Genomic DNA, 6,640 nt, shown 5'->3' on the forward strand with positions numbered 1-6,640 from the left:
ATAAGTTTAGATAATTGATTTCAGACATTTTTTCCTCCAAAATAATCATTTAATGATTGATTATTTTCTCTAAGACAGTGCTGGCCAATAGACATTTCTGTGTTGGTGGTACTGTTCTCTGTACTATTTAATAAGATGGTCACTAGCCTCATGTGGTTATTTAGTGCTTGAAATGTGGCTAGTGTGACCAAGAAAATGAATTTTTATTTTATTGATTTTAAATAATTAAAATTAAAATGTAAATGGTTATATGTAGCCAGTGGCAACCATATTGGACAGCATACCTCTAAATACTACTGCATCCCACAAATATTGATATGTGTATTTTTATTCATTCAAAATATTTTCTAATTTCTCTTATGATTTCTCCTTAAACTTATAAATGGATTGTGTGATTTCCAAATATTTGGGAATTTTAATTATTGATTTCTAATTTAATACCATTTTGTTCAGAGAACATACGTTGTATGATTTCAATCATTTTTAAATGTATTGAAATTCATTTTATTGCCCAGCATATGGTCTACAATGGTGAATCAACTATGTGCACATAAGAAGAATGTGTATTCTGTAGTTTTTGGTAAAGTGTTTTATTCATGTCAATTGGTTAATTTGCTTGATGGTGTTTTTGAAATATTTTATATCTGCATATTCTCAGTTACTGAGAGAGGAGTTTTTAGTTTCTAATTGTAATTGTGAGTTTTTTAATTTCTCCTTTCATTTCTTTCAGTTTTTGCTTCATATATTCTGAAGCTTTGTGTATGCACATTTAAGATTATTTGATATCCTTGAAATATTGATCCCTTTATCATTATGAAAGAAACCTCTTTACCCTTTGCAATGATCCTTGTCTTGAAGTCTACATTGTCTGGTTTTAATTTAGCCATTCCAGCTTTGTTTTGGTTACTATTTGCAATATATACCTTTTCCATGCTTTTTTTTTTTAAACCCACTGATGTCTTTATATTTAAGATAATTTGTTGAGAACTGCCTATAGTTGAATATTGCTTTATTTTATCCAGCCCAACAATCTCTGACATTTAATCTATGTCAGAAGATCTAAACAGAAGAGTTTAATCTAAACAGAAGAGTTTAAACTATTTACATTTAGTGTATTTATTGATACATTTGAGGTTAAATCTAATATTTTGCAATTTGATTTTTTGTCCTCTCTGTTCTTTATTTCTAATTTTCTACCTTCTTTTCAATTAATTCCTTATTATTTGTCTTTCATCTTATTTCCCACTACTGATTAATTAGCTATACCCATGTGTTTTGTCTCTTAAAGTGTTTGCTCTAAGCTTTACAATACGCATTTTAAACTTAACACAGCCTGTCTTCAAACTAAATCACAAAACTTCACGTATAACTTAAGAACTTTAGAACTGTATAACTTATCTCCTTTCTTCTCTCTTTTGTGGCATAATTGTTAAACATTTTTCATTGTAAGCCTTCAAATGTATTGTTTTCATTATTACTTTAAACAGTTAGCTATCTTTAAAACTTTTTTAGTGAGAAAATAATATTTTTTCTATTTATCCATTTACCATTTTTGGTCCTCCTTATTTAAGTTGTCAGCTGATACAATTTTTTTCTTGTTCTTCTGGAATGCCTTCACACAGCTTTTACTTATATGAAAGTGTTTCATTTTTGAAAGATACTTTCTCTGGGTATAGAAGTTTAGATTGACATTTTCCCCCAGAACTTAAATATTGTTATATTGTTTTCTCAATTTCATAGGTTTTGATAAAAAACTTGCTGTAATTTTTATCTTTGTTCCTCTTTACATAATCACTTTTTTCTCTGGGTAATGGTTTCCCCTTTATCACTGTTCTTTTTTAAGCAATTTGATTATGATGTGCTGTGGTTTTCCTTATACTTGTCCTGCTTGGGGATCATCAAGCTTCTTGAGTCTTGGTTTATAGTCTTCTTCACATTTGGAAAAACGTTTGGCCATTACATATTCACATGTCTCTGCCCCCACCCCCACCCCCTTATTTTTGTTTTTGTTTTTTTTGCGGTACGTGGGCCTCTCACCGTTGTGGCCTCTCCTGTTGCGGAGCACAGGCTCTGGACGCACAGGCTCAGCAGCCACGGCCTACGTGCCCAGCCGCTCCACGGCACGTGGGATCCTCCCGGACCGGGGCACGAACCCACGTTCCCTGCATCGGCAGGCGGACTCTTAACCACTGTGCCACCAGGGAAGCCCCACCCCCTTGTTTTTTGTTTTCTCTCTTCCTGGGATTCCAATCACATGTATGTCATGTTAGACCCTTCTTCTTCTTCTTCTTCTTCTTGTCTTCCTCTCTATGCTTCATTTTGGAGAATTTATATTGCATTTTCTTTAAGTCCACTATATTTTCTTTTTTTTTCCAGTTTCTAATCTGCCATTAATTCTATCCAGCAAAGTTTTTATTTTAGATGTTATAGTGTGTGGTTTTTTTTAGCAGTAAAAACGTCCTTTACTTTTCCTTCTTGTAGCATTATTGGCACAAGAAAAGAACATGTCTGGTTTAGAAATGATGTTAAGTTTCTACAAAAATGAAGATGTACTTTGTATTTGTATTAACTTAAAAGTATAAAAAGCACAGGATACATTTTCAGACCAGTTTTACTTTTACCCACTTACGGTAATATGCGCAATGTTAGAACGTACTTAGGTAATGTGTAAATCAAATGAAAAATCCAGAAGCAGCTGGTTCTGAATTACAGCACACACTGAAAATTTTGAGAAAGGAGAACACATATTAACAAAAAGAACACCAGCAAGCTCAAACTCAAGTTTATATGCTGAGTATTTTTAAAGGGTTTAAAAAGCATGCTCAATCAGCATACAGCTTTTTCTCACTTAACAGATGCATTTCTATCTGCTTGTGTACAGCAAAGGGTAAAAACTTGAATCAACTTACTTATGATTTCAGAAATGTATTCCATGGAATTTATTTCACTGCTCCTACCATTGATTCTTCAAATAAGCAAAGTACAGAAGGTCTCATCCCTTGAAATTGCTTTTAAACTAGCACTTTACATTGAAAGATAATAAGTAGAAACCTAGCAATTCCTGGTACAGTGCCTAGACTTAGCCTCGTTTAATAGAAGAATTGGATGTACAACAGAAAAATTATCATTTTCTTTATCCTTGGAGGAGAGAGAAGGAATGACGAGAGGTGGGGACATGGCTGCAGTATTTAAGAGCTGAATGGAACAATGCGTCTTTCACAATGCTGACAACTCCACAATGAAGAACCACCATGAATCTCATCAATTTTTTTAGTTCATGCTGGATTAGGAATTTAGGTTCCCCTCTTTGTGTATCAATTAATTCAAATTTCTCCAAAAATTAATACTACAAGATAAACTCTGACTGCAATAGGTATTTCCTAAGTAGGAGACCAAACACCAAAGGGAATCCCTTCTTCCAACATCTATTGGTATGTTTTAAGATTTCACCAAAGAGGAAATCTAACAGTTAAATATGAAGTCTCTTGGCCAACTAAGAAACTACAGCTATTATGGGTATTGCCCTACATAGCCACTATTTGTATTACATATTAAATTAAGCCCATCATTAAATATGCTTGCATAATTATGCTGTGAGTGATGATAGCAGTGATGATGCTAGTGAAAAAGCTCTTCTTTAGCCCAAGAAGAGTAAGAGGGAAAAAATGTGAAAACAAGTAGAAAGCAGACAAAGAGTTGGGCATTTTCTGATCTGAAAAGAACATTTTAAACATAGAAATACAAAAAGAAAAGTATTCCCTTATTTCCCCTATGTGGAAATATGAAACATTTATTTTAGATATCGGACAAGAACAGAGCTAAATAATCCAATTTTACTGCAGGAGTATAAAAATCATCCCGTCACCACAGTGTAAGATTTAAATGCATCTGCACAAGGGTACACTTTATATAAAATGTAGTTAAGATTACTGCAGCCCTGACAAGTATTTCCAGTCCCTAACCCAGATCCTACTGCAATACTGGTGGTTCCAGTAGTTTCATGGAAGTAAATCATTAATAATAATAAAGCAATTAAAAAGACAAATCAAAATACCTCAGTGACCACATATTCAACTCAAACTTTATTTAAATGTTACATTTGCCTCCCACTAATAAATCTTTATTTCACTCAAACTTGAACAGTAAATCTTCCATACTGAAGTATCTTCCTTGCCTAATTAATTCAAAGGAAGAAACCAAAATGATTAGTAAAGAAAAATGTAGGGATTAACACACCTTTTAATTTGTTTTAAATATTTTTAAGGTTTAAAAATTGTTTAAAATTTTTAATTTCTAGTAAGAAAACATTATCTGAATGAATACCCTAATGGCAAACCACTGTAAAATGTTTCAGCTGCATCTGGGGCAGAGGGGTAGGGTTTATCTTCATAGCACCCCCGCTTTCTTCATGACGAAGTCAGAGGTACACTGGTTTGTATTGCGACATCCATTAGGTGATCTAAGTTGCGTTTCCTTCAGCAGGGGCTTTATTTGTCAGAAGGGCATTATACTTGATCTCCAAATTTGGCCGACAATTTACTGATGAGATTCATAACCTTTGGGTTGCTCTGATGTTTTGACATACTTGCTGGGTTCTGAGCCACATCCTGGAAGGCCACCATAACTTCTGGATCCTGCATGGCTGTAAGAACCTCTGGATCGGGCTTCCCTGGTGGCGCAGTGGTTGAGAGTCTGCCTGCTGATGCAGGGGACACGGGTTCGTGCCCCGGTCCGGGAAGATCCCACATGCCGTGGAAAGGCTGGGCTTATGAGCCATGGCCACTGGGCCTGCGCGTCCGGAGCCTGTGCTCTGCAACGGGAGAGGCCACAGGGGTGAGAGGCCCGCGTACCGCAAAAACAAACAAACAAAAAAGAACCTCTGGATCACTAAGAATTTCACTGAGCCCAGGCATTCCTGCCATTCCAGGCATGCCCCCTCCCATTCCAGGCATTCCTCCAGGAAAATTACCAGGCATTCCGCCAGGAAAGCCACCTGGAAAAGAGCCATACTGAGCCCCTGACTGTCGTCTGGCTTCTTCCTCCTTCTGGGCTCTCGCATGTTCTTCCTGAGCCTTCTTGACCCTTTCTGTTCTTTCTTTGATCTCTCTCTCTCTCCACGTTTTCGCTCATACTTTCTCCGATGTTCAGCAATTTTCTGGGCCCTTGGTTGAACTTCTTTCGGCATTGCACTAGCATCTTCATCATAATCCAGCTTACAGGCAAGGGCAAGATCATGGGCAGCTTCTTCCCAATGGCCCAAAAGTCTGTGTGCTTTCCTTTGCTACTCGTATGGCTGAGCAGAATCGGGATCTATTTCAGTATCTCTGTCACAGTCTCGGATGGCAGCATTTGGCATCTGTAATTTGAGGAAGACACTTGCTCTCTTGGCATACAGAATGGCCAAACGAGGATTTAACTTGATGGCATCTGTGAACAAGTCAGTGGCTTTCTGTAGTTCACCATCATTTAGGGCATCAATGGCAGCCACTTTTTTATCATTTGCCTGATCAGTCATCTCCTCAGTTCTCTCTACATTTTCATCTCCCGTTTCTTGAGGGGCATCAGTGTCTGGTTCAATCACACCTTCGTTGTCAATTTCTAGGTCACTTTCCTCACTTGATGGTTCCTCTGTCTTCATGTTTTCCTCCGCCTTCTTACTATCTGTTTTTTCTTCCTTGGTATTTTTTTCCAATTTAGTTTTAGGAGTAGCAGGTGGTATTTTACCCCCCATGCTCACCACCCACTCCTTCAGGAAGCCCATTTCTTCGGTGTGCAGAACGCTTGGGTCCTGCTTGCACATTTTCACGAAGGCTCGAAGCTCGCTCACTTTGCGGGGGTCCATGGTCCGGAGGCGGCAGGTGCAGCGGAGGCTGTGGCCGGATCCCTGGCCCCGGCACTAGCTTAGTGTGACCGCGTAAGGGAGGCGGGTGCTGCGAGGCAAAACAGTCTAGAACCTCCTATAGTTTTCATTTATTGAAGTTCCTTCTTTTTTTTAAAATATCTTCTATTTCCCTCCTCTTTGTATTCATTTTTCTCTGAATTCTCAAGCATAATGATCATAGTTGTCTTAAAGGTTTCTGCCTAGTAATTCCACATCTCTGTAATTTCTAGATTTGTTACTATAGACTGATTTTCCTCCTGGTTATTGGTTATATTTCCTCTTCTTTATACATGTGTAGTGATTTTTTTTTTTTTGGATTCTGAACATTGTAAATTTTATGTTATTTGAGTGCTGAATTTTGTTGTAGTCCTTCAAAACATGTTTATTGAGCTTTGTTCTGGTAATCATTTAGGTTATTGGTAGATAAATTTCTTTCAAGGATTATTTTTTAAAGACTTTATTGAGGCATGTCTAGAGTAGTCTTCACTTGATGGCTAGCTAAGACCACACCTGAGGGTTGAGTCTTCCATGGTCTCTACTGAATGCTTTTTCTGTTTACTAAGGACTTTTTACCCTGACTATTGTGAACTCAAAATATTTCCAGTGATGTGTGAACTCTGGAGTTGTTCTGCTTGCAGCTCCCTGGCAGTTGTTCTCCCCTAAGAAGCTGTTCTTTGCACACTTGTAGAATTTCACCCTATGAATGTACAGACTGATATTTAGCCAAACGATAAAGGGGACCCTGTGAATATTTCCGAA

At 37.2% G+C, this 6,640-nt stretch overlaps 1 pseudogene across 1 annotated transcript; it reads right to left on the bottom strand.

Moving 5' to 3' along the window:
* Positions 1-4,505: 4,505 nt before the first annotated feature.
* On the bottom strand, positions 4,506-6,343 carry LOC309963107 (hsc70-interacting protein-like; annotated as a pseudogene). The gene is made up of 2 exons: positions 4,868-6,343; positions 4,506-4,642 (listed from the first exon to the last, which is right to left on the bottom strand). The product of its transcript is annotated as a hsc70-interacting protein-like (transcript).
* Positions 6,344-6,640: the final 297 nt, after the last annotated feature.

The sequence above is a fragment of the Leucopleurus acutus genome, assembly GCF_964270905.1.
Source record: "Leucopleurus acutus genome assembly, chromosome: 6".
In the NCBI taxonomy this organism is placed as follows: domain Eukaryota; kingdom Metazoa; phylum Chordata; class Mammalia; order Artiodactyla; family Delphinidae; genus Leucopleurus; species Leucopleurus acutus.